Source organism: Narcine bancroftii, unplaced genomic scaffold (genome assembly GCF_036971445.1).
Source record: "Narcine bancroftii isolate sNarBan1 unplaced genomic scaffold, sNarBan1.hap1 Scaffold_42, whole genome shotgun sequence".
NCBI classification, from domain to species: domain Eukaryota; kingdom Metazoa; phylum Chordata; class Chondrichthyes; order Torpediniformes; family Narcinidae; genus Narcine; species Narcine bancroftii.
In genome coordinates this window covers 26,076-40,055 of record NW_027212059.1, presented here as the reverse complement: position 1 = coordinate 40,055, position 13,980 = coordinate 26,076, and positions in this window count along the sequence as shown.

The following is a 13,980-nucleotide window of genomic DNA, read 5'->3' as shown; positions in this document are numbered from 1 at the left end:
TCGTTGGAGGGGGGGAGTCGTTGGAGGGGGGGAGTCGTTGGAGGGGGGGAGTCGTTGGAGGGGGGGAGTCGTTGGAGGGGGGGAGTCGTTGGAGGGGGGGAGTCGTTGGAGGGGGGAGTCGTTGGAGGGGGGGAGTCGTTGGAGGGGGGGAGTCGTTGGAGGGGGGGAGTCGTTGGAGGGGGGGAGTCGTTGGAGGGGGGGAGTCGTTGGAGGGGGGGGAGTCGTTGGAGGGGGGGAGTCGTTGGAGGGGGGGAGTCGTTGGAGGGGGGGAGTCGTTGGAGGGGGGGAGTCGTTGGAGGGGGGGAGTCGTTGGAGGGGGGGAGTCGTTGGAGGGGGGGAGTCGTTGGAGGGGGGGAGTCGTTGGAGGGGGGGAGTCGTTGGAGGGGGGGAGTCGTTGGAGGGGGGGAGTCGTTGGAGGGGGGGAGTCGTTGGAGGGGGGGAGTCGTTGGAGGGGGGGAGTCGTTGGAGGGGGGGAGTCGTTGGAGGGGGGGAGTCGTTGGAGGGGGGGGAGTCGTTGGAGGGGGGGAGTCGTTGGAGGGGGGGAGTCGTTGGAGGGGGGGAGTCGTTGGAGGGGGGGAGTCGTTGGAGGGGGGGAGTCGTTGGAGGGGGGGAGTCGTTGGAGGGGGGGAGTCGTTGGAGGGGGGGAGTCGTTGGAGGGGGGGAGTCGTTGGAGGGGGGAGTCGTTGGAGGGGGGGAGTCGTTGGAGGGGGGGAGTCGTTGGAGGGGGGGAGTCGTTGGAGGGGGGGAGTCGTTGGAGGGGGGGAGTCGTTGGAGGGGGGGAGTCGTTGGAGGGGGGGAGTCGTTGGAGGGGGGGAGTCGTTGGAGGGGGGGAGTCGTTGGAGGGGGGGAGTCGTTGGAGGGGGGGAGTCGTTGGAGGGGGGGAGTCGTTGGAGGGGGGGAGTCGTTGGAGGGGGGGAGTCGTTGGAGGGGGGGAGTCGTTGGAGGGGGGGAGTCGTTGGAGGGGGGGAGTCGTTGGAGGGGGGGAGTCGTTGGAGGGGGGGAGTCGTTGGAGGGGGGGAGTCGTTGGAGGGGGGGAGTCGTTGGAGGGGGGGAGTCGTTGGAGGGGGGGAGTCGTTGGAGGGGGGGAGTCGTTGGAGGGGGGGAGTCGTTGGAGGGGGGGAGTCGTTGGAGGGGGGGAGTCGTTGGAGGGGGGGAGTCGTTGGAGGGGGGGAGTCGTTGGAGGGGGGGAGTCGTTGGAGGGGGGGAGTCGTTGGAGGGGGGGAGTCGTTGGAGGGGGGGAGTCGTTGGAGGGGGGGAGTCGTTGGAGGGGGGGAGTCGTTGGAGGGGGGGAGTCGTTGGAGGGGGGGAGTCGTTGGAGGGGGGGAGTCGTTGGAGGGGGGGAGTCGTTGGAGGGGGGGAGTCGTTGGAGGGGGGGAGTCGTTGGAGGGGGGGAGTCGTTGGAGGGGGGGAGTCGTTGGAGGGGGGGAGTCGTTGGAGGGGGGGAGTCGTTGGAGGGGGGGAGTCGTTGGAGGGGGGGAGTCGTTGGAGGGGGGAGTCGTTGGAGGGGGGGAGTCGTTGGAGGGGGGGAGTCGTTGGAGGGGGGGAGTCGTTGGAGGGGGGGAGTCGTTGGAGGGGGGGAGTCGTTGGAGGGGGGGAGTCGTTGGAGGGGGGGAGTCGTTGGAGGGGGGGAGTCGTTGGAGGGGGGGAGTCGTTGGAGGGGGGGAGTCGTTGGAGGGGGGGAGTCGTTGGAGGGGGGGAGTCGTTGGAGGGGGGGAGTCGTTGGAGGGGGGGAGTCGTTGGAGGGGGGGAGTCGTTGGAGGGGGGGAGTCGTTGGAGGGGGGGAGTCGTTGGAGGGGGGGAGTCGTTGGAGGGGGGGAGTCGTTGGAGGGGGGGAGTCGTTGGAGGGGGGGAGTCGTTGGAGGGGGGGAGTCGTTGGAGGGGGGGAGTCGTTGGAGGGGGGGAGTCGTTGGAGGGGGGGAGTCGTTGGAGGGGGGGAGTCGTTGGAGGGGGGGAGTCGTTGGAGGGGGGGAGTCGTTGGAGGGGGGGAGTCGTTGGAGGGGGGGAGTCGTTGGAGGGGGGGAGTCGTTGGAGGGGGGGAGTCGTTGGAGGGGGGGAGTCGTTGGAGGGGGGGAGTCGTTGGAGGGGGGGAGTCGTTGGAGGGGGGGAGTCGTTGGAGGGGGGGAGTCGTTGGAGGGGGGGAGTCGTTGGAGGGGGGGAGTCGTTGGAGGGGGGGAGTCGTTGGAGGGGGGGAGTCGTTGGAGGGGGGGAGTCGTTGGAGGGGGGGAGTCGTTGGAGGGGGGAGTCGTTGGAGGGGGGGAGTCGTTGGAGGGGGGGAGTCGTTGGAGGGGGGGAGTCGTTGGAGGGGGGGAGTCGTTGGAGGGGGGGAGTCGTTGGAGGGGGGAGTCGTTGGAGGGGGGGAGTCGTTGGAGGGGGGGAGTCGTTGGAGGGGGGGAGTCGTTGGAGGGGGGGAGTCGTTGGAGGGGGGAGTCGTTGGAGGGGGGGAGTCGTTGGAGGGGGGAGCGTGAGGGGGAGTCGTTGGAGGGGGGGAGTCGTTGGAGGGGGGGAGTCGTTGGAGGGGGGGGAGTCGTTGGAGGGGGGGAGTCGTTGGAGGGGGGGAGTCGTTGGAGGGGGGGAGTCGTTGGAGGGGGGGAGTCGTTGGAGGGGGGGAGTCGTTGGAGGGGGGGAGTCGTTGGAGGGGGGGAGTCGTTGGAGGGGGGGAGTCGTTGGAGGGGGGGAGTCGTTGGAGGGGGGGAGTCGTTGGAGGGGGGGAGTCGTTGGAGGGGGGGAGTCGTTGGAGGGGGGGAGTCGTTGGAGGGGGGGAGTCGTTGGAGGGGGGGAGTCGTTGGAGGGGGGGTTGGGGGGAGTCGTTGGAGGGGGGAGTCGTTGGAGGGGGGGGGAGTCGTTGGAGGGGGGGAGTCGTTGGAGGGGGGAGTCGTTGGAGGGGGGAGTCGTTGGAGGGGGGGAGTCGTTGGAGGGGGGGAGTCGTTGGAGGGGGGAGTCGTTGGAGGGGGGGAGTCGTTGGAGGGGGGGAGTCGTTGGAGGGGGGGAGTCGTTGGAGGGGGGGAGTCGTTGGAGGGGGGGAGTCGTTGGAGGGGGGGAGTCGTTGGAGGGGGGGAGTCGTTGGAGGGGGGGAGTCGTTGGAGGGGGGGAGTCGTTGGAGGGGGGGAGTCGTTGGAGGGGGGGAGTCGTTGGAGGGGGGGAGTCGTTGGGAGCTGGAGGGGGAGTCGTTGGAGGGGGGGAGTCGTTGGAGGGGGGGAGTCGTTGGAGGGGGGGAGTCGTTGGAGGGGGGGAGTCGTTGGAGGGGGGGAGTCGTTGGAGGGGGGGAGTCGTTGGAGGGGGGGGAGTCGTTGGAGGGGGGGAGTCGTTGGAGGGGGGGAGTCGTTGGAGGGGGGGAGTCGTTGGAGGGGGGGAGTCGTTGGAGGGGGGGAGTCGTTGGAGGGGGGGAGTCGTTGGAGGGGGGGAGTCGTTGGAGGGGGGGAGTCGTTGGAGGGGGGGAGTCGTTGGAGGGGGGGAGTCGTTGGAGGGGGGGAGTCGTTGGAGGGGGGGAGTCGTTGGAGGGGGGGAGTCGTTGGAGGGGGGAGTCGTTGGAGGGGGGGAGTCGTTGGAGGGGGGGAGTCGTTGGAGGGGGGGAGTCGTTGGAGGGGGGAGTCGTTGGAGGGGGGGAGTCGTTGGAGGGGGGGAGTCGTTGGAGGGGGGGAGTCGTGGAGTCGTTGGAGGGGGGGAGTCGTTGGAGGGGGGGAGTCGTTGGAGGGGGGGAGTCGTTGGAGGGGGGGAGTCGTTGGAGGGGGGGAGTCGTTGGAGGGGGGGAGTCGTTGGAGGGGGGGAGTCGTTGGAGGGGGGGAGTCGTTGGAGGGGGGGAGTCGTTGGAGGGGGGGAGTCGTTGGAGGGGGGGAGTCGTTGGAGGGGGGGAGTCGTTGGAGGGGGGGAGTCGTTGGAGGGGGGGAGTCGTTGGAGGGGGGGAGTCGTTGGAGGGGGGGGAGTCGTTGGAGGGGGGGAGTCGTTGGAGGGGGGGAGTCGTTGGAGGGGGGGAGTCGTTGGAGGGGGGGAGTCGTTGGAGGGGGGGAGTCGTTGGAGGGGGGGAGTCGTTGGAGGGGGGGAGTCGTTGGAGGGGGGGAGTCGTTGGAGGGGGGGAGTCGTTGGAGGGGGGGAGTCGTTGGAGGGGGGGAGTCGTTGGAGGGGGGGAGTCGTTGGAGGGGGGGAGTCGTTGGAGGGGGGGAGTCGTTGGAGGGGGGGAGTCGTTGGAGGGGGGGAGTCGTTGGAGGGGGGGAGTCGTTGGAGGGGGGGAGTCGTTGGAGGGGGGGAGTCGTTGGAGGGGGGGAGTCGTTGGAGGGGGGGAGTCGTTGGAGGGGGGGAGTCGTTGGAGGGGGGGAGTCGTTGGAGGGGGGGAGTCGTTGGAGGGGGGGAGTCGTTGGAGGGGGGGGAGTCGTTGGAGGGGGGGAGTCGTTGGAGGGGGGGAGTCGTTGGAGGGGGGGGAGTCGTTGGAGGGGGGGAGTCGTTGGAGGGGGGGAGTCGTTGGAGGGGGGGAGTCGTTGGAGGGGGGGAGTCGTTGGAGGGGGGGAGTCGTTGGAGGGGGGGAGTCGTTGGAGGGGGGGGAGTCGTTGGAGGGGGGGGAGTCGTTGGAGGGGGGGAGTCGTTGGAGGGGGGGAGTCGTTGGAGGGGGGGAGTCGTTGGAGGGGGGAGTCGTTGGAGGGGGGGAGTCGTTGGAGGGGGGGAGTCGTTGGAGGGGGGGAGTCGTTGGAGGGGGGGAGTCGTTGGAGGGGGGGAGTCGTTGGAGGGGGGGAGTCGTTGGAGGGGGGGAGTCGTTGGAGGGGGGGAGTCGTTGGAGGGGGGGAGTCGTTGGAGGGGGGGAGTCGTTGGAGGGGGGGAGTCGTTGGAGGGGGGGAGTCGTTGGAGGGGGGGGAGTCGTTGGAGGGGGGGAGTCGTTGGAGGGGGGGAGTCGTTGGAGGGGGGGAGTCGTTGGAGGGGGGGAGTCGTTGGAGGGGGGGAGTCGTTGGAGGGGGGGAGTCGTTGGAGGGGGGGAGTCGTTGGAGGGGGGGAGTCGTTGGAGGGGGGGAGTCGTTGGAGGGGGGGGAGTCGTTGGAGGGGGGGAGTCGTTGGAGGGGGGGAGTCGTTGGAGGGGGGGAGTCGTTGGAGGGGGGGAGTCGTTGGAGGGGGGGAGTCGTTGGAGGGGGGGAGTCGTTGGAGGGGGGGAGTCGTTGGAGGGGGGGAGTCGTTGGAGGGGGGGAGTCGTTGGAGGGGGGGGAGTCGTTGGAGGGGGGGAGTCGTTGGAGGGGGGGGAGTCGTTGGAGGGGGGGGAGTCGTTGGAGGGGGGGAGTCGTTGGAGGGGGGGAGTCGTTGGAGGGGGGGAGTCGTTGGAGGGGGGGAGTCGTTGGAGGGGGGGAGTCGTTGGAGGGGGGGAGTCGTTGGAGGGGGGAGTCGTTGGAGGGGGGGAGTCGTTGGAGGGGGGGAGTCGTTGGAGGGGGGGAGTCGTTGGAGGGGGGGAGTCGTTGGAGGGGGGGAGTCGTTGGAGGGGGGGAGTCGTTGGAGGGGGGGAGTCGTTGGAGGGGGGGAGTCGTTGGAGGGGGGGAGTCGTTGGAGGGGGGGGAGTCGTTGGAGGGGGGGAGTCGTTGGAGGGGGGGAGTCGTTGGAGGGGGGGAGTCGTTGGAGGGGGGGAGTCGTTGGAGGGGGGGAGTCGTTGGAGGGGGGGAGTCGTTGGAGGGGGGGAGTCGTTGGAGGGGGGGAGTCGTTGGAGGGGGGGAGTCGTTGGAGGGGGGGAGTCGTTGGAGGGGGGGAGTCGTTGGAGGGGGGGAGTCGTTGGAGGGGGGGAGTCGTTGGAGGGGGGGAGTCGTTGGAGGGGGGGAGTCGTTGGAGGGGGGGAGTCGTTGGAGGGGGGGAGTCGTTGGAGGGGGGGGAGTCGTTGGAGGGGGGGAGTCGTTGGAGGGGGGGAGTCGTTGGAGGGGGGGAGTCGTTGGAGGGGGGGAGTCGTTGGAGGGGGGGAGTCGTTGGAGGGGGGGAGTCGTTGGAGGGGGGGAGTCGTTGGAGGGGGGGAGTCGTTGGAGGGGGGGAGTCGTTGGAGGGGGGAGTCGTTGGAGGGGGGGAGTCGTTGGAGGGGGGGAGTCGTTGGAGGGGGGGAGTCGTTGGAGGGGGGGAGTCGTTGGAGGGGGGGAGTCGTTGGAGGGGGGGAGTCGTTGAGGGGGGGAGTCGTTGGAGGGGGGGAGTCGTTGGAGGGGGGGAGTCGTTGGAGGGGGGGGAGTCGTTGGAGGGGGGGGAGTCGTTGGAGGGGGGGAGTCGTTGGAGGGGGGGAGTCGTTGGAGGGGGGGAGTCGTTGGAGGGGGGGAGTCGTTGGAGGGGGGGAGTCGTTGGAGGGGGGGAGTCGTTGGAGGGGGGGAGTCGTTGGAGGGGGGGGAGTCGTTGGAGGGGGGGAGTCGTTGGAGGGGGGGAGTCGTTGGAGGGGGGGAGTCGTTGGAGGGGGGGAGTCGTTGGAGGGGGGGAGTCGTTGGAGGGGGGGAGTCGTTGGAGGGGGGGAGTCGTTGGAGGGGGGGAGTCGTTGGAGGGGGGGGAGTCGTTGGAGGGGGGGAGTCGTTGGAGGGGGGGGAGTCGTTGGAGGGGGGGAGTCGTTGGAGGGGGGGGAGTCGTTGGAGGGGGGGAGTCGTTGGAGGGGGGGAGTCGTTGGAGGGGGGGAGTCGTTGGAGGGGGGGAGTCGTTGGAGGGGGGAGTCGTTGGAGGGGGGAGTCGTTGGAGGGGGGGGAGTCGTTGGAGGGGGGGAGTCGTTGGAGGGGGGGAGTCGTTGGAGGGGGGGAGTCGTTGGAGGGGGGGGAGTCGTTGGAGGGGGGGAGTCGTTGGAGGGGGGGAGTCGTTGGAGGGGGGGAGTCGTTGGAGGGGGGGAGTCGTTGGAGGGGGGGAGTCGTTGGAGGGGGGGGAGTCGTTGGAGGGGGGGAGTCGTTGGAGGGGGGGAGTCGTTGGAGGGGGGGAGTCGTTGGAGGGGGGGAGTCGTTGGAGGGGGGGAGTCGTTGGAGGGGGGGGAGTCGTTGGAGGGGGGGGAGTCGTTGGAGGGGGGGAGTCGTTGGAGGGGGGGAGTCGTTGGAGGGGGGGAGTCGTTGGAGGGGGGGAGTCGTTGGAGGGGGGGAGTCGTTGGAGGGGGGGAGTCGTTGGAGGGGGGGAGTCGTTGGAGGGGGGGAGTCGTTGGAGGGGGGGAGTCGTTGGAGGGGGGGAGTCGTTGGAGGGGGGGAGTCGTTGGAGGGGGGGGAGTCGTTGGAGGGGGGGAGTCGTTGGAGGGGGGGAGTCGTTGGAGGGGGGGAGTCGTTGGAGGGGGGGAGTCGTTGGAGGGGGGGAGTCGTTGGAGGGGAGCTTGAGGGGGGAGTCGTTGGAGGGGGGGAGTCGTTGGAGGGGGGGAGTCGTTGGAGGGGGGGAGTCGTTGGAGGGGGGGAGTCGTTGGAGGGGGGGAGTCGTTGGAGGGGGGGAGTCGTTGGAGGGGGGGAGTCGTTGGAGGGGGGGAGTCGTTGGAGGGGGGGAGTCGTTGGAGGGGGGGAGTCGTTGGAGGGGGGGAGTCGTTGGAGGGGGGGAGTCGTTGGAGGGGGGGAGTCGTTGGAGGGGGGGAGTCGTTGGAGGGGGGGAGTCGTTGGAGGGGGGGAGTCGTTGGAGGGGGGGAGTCGTTGGAGGGGGGGAGTCGTTGGAGGGGGGGAGTCGTTGGAGGGGGGGAGTCGTTGGAGGGGGGGAGTCGTTGGAGGGGGGGGAGTCGTTGGAGGGGGGGAGTCGTTGGAGGGGGGGAGTCGTTGGAGGGGGGGAGTCGTTGGAGGGGGGGAGTCGTTGGAGGGGGGGAGTCGTTGGAGGGGGGGAGTCGTTGGAGGGGGGGAGTCGTTGGAGGGGGGGGAGTCGTTGGAGGGGGGGGAGTCGTTGGAGGGGGGGAGTCGTTGGAGGGGGGGGAGTCGTTGGAGGGGGGGAGTCGTTGGAGGGGGGGAGTCGTTGGAGGGGGGGAGTCGTTGGAGGGGGGGAGTCGTTGGAGGGGGGGAGTCGTTGGAGGGGGGGGAGTCGTTGGAGGGGGGGAGTCGTTGGAGGGGGGGAGTCGTTGGAGGGGGGGAGTCGTTGGAGGGGGGGAGTCGTTGGAGGGGGGGAGTCGTTGGAGGGGGGGAGTCGTTGGAGGGGGGGAGTCGTTGGAGGGGGGGAGTCGTTGGAGGGGGGGAGTCGTTGGAGGGGGGGAGTCGTTGGAGGGGGGGAGTCGTTGGAGGGGGGGAGTCGTTGGAGGGGGGGAGTCGTTGGAGGGGGGGAGTCGTTGGAGGGGGGGAGTCGTTGGAGGGGGGGAGTCGTTGGAGGGGGGGAGTCGTTGGAGGGGGGGAGTCGTTGGAGGGGGGGAGTCGTTGGAGGGGGGGGAGTCGTTGGAGGGGGGGAGTCGTTGGAGGGGGGGAGTCGTTGGAGGGGGGGAGTCGTTGGAGGGGGGGAGTCGTTGGAGGGGGGGAGTCGTTGGAGGGGGGGAGTCGTTGGAGGGGGGGAGTCGTTGGAGGGGGGGAGTCGTTGGAGGGGGGGAGTCGTTGGAGGGGGGGAGTCGTTGGAGGGGGGGAGTCGTTGGAGGGGGGGAGTCGTTGGAGGGGGGGAGTCGTTGGAGGGGGGGAGTCGTTGGAGGGGGGGAGTCGTTGGAGGGGGGGAGTCGTTGGAGGGGGGGGAGTCGTTGGAGGGGGGAGTCGTTGGAGGGGGGGAGTCGTTGGAGGGGGGGAGTCGTTGGAGGGGGGGAGTCGTTGGAGGGGGGGAGTCGTTGGAGGGGGGGAGTCGTTGGAGGGGGGGAGTCGTTGGAGGGGGGGAGTCGTTGGAGGGGGGGAGTCGTTGGAGGGGGGGGAGTCGTTGGAGGGGGGGAGTCGTTGGAGGGGGGGAGTCGTTGGAGGGGGGGAGTCGTTGGAGGGGGGGAGTCGTTGGAGGGGGGGAGTCGTTGGAGGGGGGGAGTCGTTGGAGGGGGGGAGTCGTTGGAGGGGGGGAGTCGTTGGAGGGGGGGAGTCGTTGGAGGGGGGGAGTCGTTGGAGGGGGGGAGTCGTTGGAGGGGGGGAGTCGTTGGAGGGGGGGGAGTCGTTGGAGGGGGGGAGTCGTTGGAGGGGGGCTGAGGGGGAGTCGTTGGAGGGGGGGAGTCGTTGGAGGGGGGGAGTCGTTGGAGGGGGGGAGTCGTTGGAGGGGGGGAGTCGTTGGAGGGGGGGAGTCGTTGGAGGGGGGGAGTCGTTGGAGGGGGGGGAGTCGTTGGAGGGGGGGAGTCGTTGGAGGGGGGGAGTCGTTGGAGGGGGGGAGTCGTTGGAGGGGGGGAGTCGTTGGAGGGGGGGGAGTCGTTGGAGGGGGGGAGTCGTTGGAGGGGGGGAGTCGTTGGAGGGGGGGAGTCGTTGGAGGGGGGGAGTCGTTGGAGGGGGGGAGTCGTTGGAGGGGGGGAGTCGTTGGAGGGGGGAGCGTGGAGGGGGAGTCGTTGGAGGGGGGGGAGTCGTTGGAGGGGGGGAGTCGTTGGAGGGGGGGAGTCGTTGGAGGGGGGGAGTCGTTGGAGGGGGGGAGTCGTTGGAGGGGGGGAGTCGTTGGAGGGGGGGAGTCGTTGGAGGGGGGCGGAGTCGTTGGAGGGGGGGAGTCGTTGGAGGGGGGGAGTCGTTGGAGGGGGGGAGTCGTTGGAGGGGGGGAGTCGTTGGAGGGGGGGAGTCGTTGGAGGGGGGGAGTCGTTGGAGGGGGGGAGTCGTTGGAGGGGGGGAGTCGTTGGAGGGGGGGAGTCGTTGGAGGGGGGGAGTCGTTGGAGGGGGGGAGTCGTTGGAGGGGGGGAGTCGTTGGAGGGGGGGAGTCGTTGGAGGGGGGGAGTCGTTGGAGGGGGGGAGTCGTTGGAGGGGGGGAGTCGTTGGAGGGGGGGAGTCGTTGGAGGGGGGGAGTCGTTGGAGGGGGGGAGTCGTTGGAGGGGGGGAGTCGTTGGAGGGGGGGAGTCGTTGGAGGGGGGGAGTCGTTGGAGGGGGGGAGTCGTTGGAGGGGGGGAGTCGTTGGAGGGGGGGAGTCGTTGGAGGGGGGGGAGTCGTTGGAGGGGGGGAGTCGTTGGAGGGGGGGAGTCGTTGGAGGGGGGGGAGTCGTTGGAGGGGGGGAGTCGTTGGAGGGGGGGAGTCGTTGGAGGGGGGAGTCGTTGGAGGGGGGAGTCGTTGGAGGGGGGGAGTCGTTGGAGGGGGGGAGTCGTTGGAGGGGGGGAGTCGTTGGAGGGGGGGAGTCGTTGGAGGGGGGGAGTCGTTGGAGGGGGGCGTGGGGAGTCGTTGGAGGGGGGGAGTCGTTGGAGGGGGGGAGTCGTTGGAGGGGGGGAGTCGTTGGAGGGGGGGAGTCGTTGGAGGGGGGGAGTCGTTGGAGGGGGGGAGTCGTTGGAGGGGGGGAGTCGTTGGAGGGGGGGAGTCGTTGGAGGGGGGGAGTCGTTGGAGGGGGGGAGTCGTTGGAGGGGGGGAGTCGTTGGAGGGGGGAGTCGTTGGAGGGGGGAGTCGTTGGAGGGGGGGAGTCGTTGGAGGGGGGGAGTCGTTGGAGGGGGGGAGTCGTTGGAGGGGGGGAGTCGTTGGAGGGGGGGAGTCGTTGGAGGGGGGGAGTCGTTGGAGGGGGGGAGTCGTTGGAGGGGGGGAGTCGTTGGAGGGGGGGAGTCGTTGGAGGGGGGGAGTCGTTGGAGGGGGGGAGTCGTTGGAGGGGGGGAGTCGTTGGAGGGGGGGAGTCGTTGGAGGGGGGGAGTCGTTGGAGGGGGGGAGTCGTTGGAGGGGGGGAGTCGTTGGAGGGGGGGAGTCGTTGGAGGGGGGGAGTCGTTGGAGGGGGGGAGTCGTTGGAGGGGGGGAGTCGTTGGAGGGGGGGGAGTCGTTGGAGGGGGGGAGTCGTTGGAGGGGGGGAGTCGTTGGAGGGGGGGAGTCGTTGGAGGGGGGGAGTCGTTGGAGGGGGGGAGTCGTTGGAGGGGGGGAGTCGTTGGAGGGGGGGAGTCGTTGGAGGGGGGGGAGTCGTTGGAGGGGGGGAGTCGTTGGAGGGGGGAGTCGTTGGAGGGGGGAGTCGTTGGAGGGGGGGAGTCGTTGGAGGGGGGGAGTCGTTGGAGGGGGGGAGTCGTTGGAGGGGGGGAGTCGTTGGAGGGGGGGAGTCGTTGGAGGGGGGGAGTCGTTGGAGGGGGGGAGTCGTTGGAGGGGGGGAGTCGTTGGAGGGGGGGAGTCGTTGGAGGGGGGGAGTCGTTGGAGGGGGGGAGTCGTTGAGGGGGGGAGTCGTTGGAGGGGGGGAGTCGTTGGAGGGGGGGGAGTCGTTGGAGGGGGGGAGTCGTTGGAGGGGGGGAGTCGTTGTAGTCGTTGGAGGGGGGGGAGTCGTTGGAGGGGGGGAGTCGTTGGAGGGGGGGGAGTCGTTGGAGGGGGGGAGTCGTTGGAGGGGGGGGAGTCGTTGGAGGGGGGGAGTCGTTGGAGGGGGGGAGTCGTTGGAGGGGGGGAGTCGTTGGAGGGGGGGAGTCGTTGGAGGGGGGGAGTCGTTGGAGGGGGGGAGTCGTTGGAGGGGGGGAGTCGTTGGAGGGGGGGAGTCGTTGGAGGGGGGGAGTCGTTGGAGGGGGGGAGTCGTTGGAGGGGGGGAGTCGTTGGAGGGGGGGAGTCGTTGGAGGGGGGAGTCGTTGGAGGGGGGGAGTCGTTGGAGGGGGGGAGTCGTTGGAGGGGGGGAGTCGTTGGAGGGGGGGAGTCGTTGGAGGGGGGGAGTCGTTGGAGGGGGGGAGTCGTTGGAGGGGGGGAGTCGTTGGAGGGGGGGAGTCGTTGGAGGGGGGGAGTCGTTGGAGGGGGGGAGTCGTTGGAGGGGGGGAGTCGTTGAGGGGGGGAGTCGTTGGAGGGGGGGAGTCGTTGGAGGGGGGAGTCGTTGGAGGGGGGGAGTCGTTGGAGGGGGGGAGTCGTTGGAGGGGGGGAGTCGTTGGAGGGGGGGAGTCGTTGGAGGGGGGGGAGTCGTTGGAGGGGGGGAGTCGTTGGAGGGGGGGAGTCGTTGGAGGGGGGGAGTCGTTGGAGGGGGGGAGTCGTTGGAGGGGGGGAGTCGTTGGAGGGGGGGAGTCGTTGGAGGGGGGGAGTCGTTGGAGGGGGGGAGTCGTTGGAGGGGGGGAGTCGTTGGAGGGGGGGAGTCGTTGGAGGGGGGGAGTCGTTGGAGGGGGGGAGTCGTTGGAGGGGGGGAGTCGTTGGAGGGGGGGAGTCGTTGGAGGGGGGGAGTCGTTGGAGGGGGGGAGTCGTTGGAGGGGGGAGTCGTTGGAGGGGGGGAGTCGTTGGAGGGGGGGAGTCGTTGGAGGGGGGGAGTCGTTGGAGGGGGGGAGTCGTTGGAGGGGGGGAGTCGTTGGAGGGGGGGAGTCGTTGGAGGGGGGGAGTCGTTGGAGGGGGGGAGTCGTTGGAGGGGGGGAGTCGTTGGAGGGGGGGAGTCGTTGGAGGGGGGGAGTCGTTGGAGGGGGGGGAGTCGTTGGAGGGGGGGAGTCGTTGGAGGGGGGGAGTCGTTGGAGGGGGGGAGTCGTTGGAGGGGGGGAGTCGTTGGAGGGGGGGAGTCGTTGGAGGGGGGGAGTCGTTGGAGGGGGGGAGTCGTTGGAGGGGGGGAGTCGTTGGAGGGGGGGAGTCGTTGGAGGGGGGGAGTCGTTGGAGGGGGGGAGTCGTTGGAGGGGGGGAGTCGTTGGAGGGGGGGAGTCGTTGGAGGGGGGGAGTCGTTGGAGGGGGGGAGTCGTTGGAGGGGGGGGAGTCGTTGGAGGGGGGGAGTCGTTGGAGGGGGGGAGTCGTTGGAGGGGGGGAGTCGTTGGAGGGGGGGAGTCGTTGGAGGGGGGGAGTCGTTGGAGGGGGGGAGTCGTTGGAGGGGGGGAGTCGTTGGAGGGGGGGAGTCGTTGGAGGGGGGGAGTCGTTGGAGGGGGGGAGTCGTTGTAGTCGTTGGAGGGGGGGAGTCGTTGGAGGGGGGGAGTCGTTGGAGGGGGGGAGTCGTTGGAGGGGGGGAGTCGTTGGAGGGGGGGAGTCGTTGGAGGGGGGGGAGTCGTTGGAGGGGGGGAGTCGTTGGAGGGGGGGAGTCGTTGGAGGGGGGGAGTCGTTGGAGGGGGGGAGTCGTTGGAGGGGGGGAGTCGTTGGAGGGGGGGAGTCGTTGGAGGGGGGGAGTCGTTGGAGGGGGGGAGTCGTTGGAGGGGGGGAGTCGTTGGAGGGGGGGAGTCGTTGGAGGGGGGGGAGTCGTTGGAGGGGGGGAGTCGTTGGAGGGGGGGAGTCGTTGGAGGGGGGGAGTCGTTGGAGGGGGGGAGTCGTTGGAGGGGGGGGAGTCGTTGGAGGGGGGGAGTCGTTGGAGGGGGGGGAGTCGTTGGAGGGGGGGAGTCGTTGGAGGGGGGGGAGTCGTTGGAGGGGGGGAGTCGTTGGAGGGGGGGAGTCGTTGGAGGGGGGGAGTCGTTGGAGGGGGGGAGTCGTTGGAGGGGGGGGAGTCGTTGGAGGGGGGGAGTCGTTGGAGGGGGGAGTCGTTGGAGGGGGGGAGTCGTTGGAGGGGGGGAGTCGTTGGAGGGGGGGAGTCGTTGGAGGGGGGGAGTCGTTGGAGGGGGGGAGTCGTTGGAGGGGGGGAGTCGTTGGAGGGGGGGAGTCGTTGGAGGGGGGGAGTCGTTGGAGGGGGGGAGTCGTTGGAGGGGGGGAGTCGTTGGAGGGGGGGAGTCGTTGGAGGGGGGGAGTCGTTGGAGGGGGGGAGTCGTTGGAGGGGGGGAGTCGTTGGAGGGGGGGAGTCGTTGGAGGGGGGGAGTCGTTGGAGGGGGGAGTCGTTGGAGGGGGGGAGTCGTTGGAGGGGGGGAGTCGTTGGAGGGGGGGAGTCGTTGGAGGGGGGGAGTCGTTGGAGGGGGGGAGTCGTTGGAGGGGGGGAGTCGTTGGAGGGGGGGAGTCGTTGGAGGGGGGGAGTCGTTGGAGGGGGGGAGTCGTTGGAGGGGGGGAGTCGTTGGAGGGGGGGAGTCGTTGGAGGGGGGGAGTCGTTGGAGGGGGGGAGTCGTTGGAGGGGGGGAGTCGTTGGAGGGGGGGAGTCGTTGGAGGGGGGGAGTCGTTGGAGGGGGGGAGTCGTTGGAGGGGGGGAGTCGTTGGAGGGGGGGAGTCGTTGGAGGGGGGGAGTCGTTGGAGG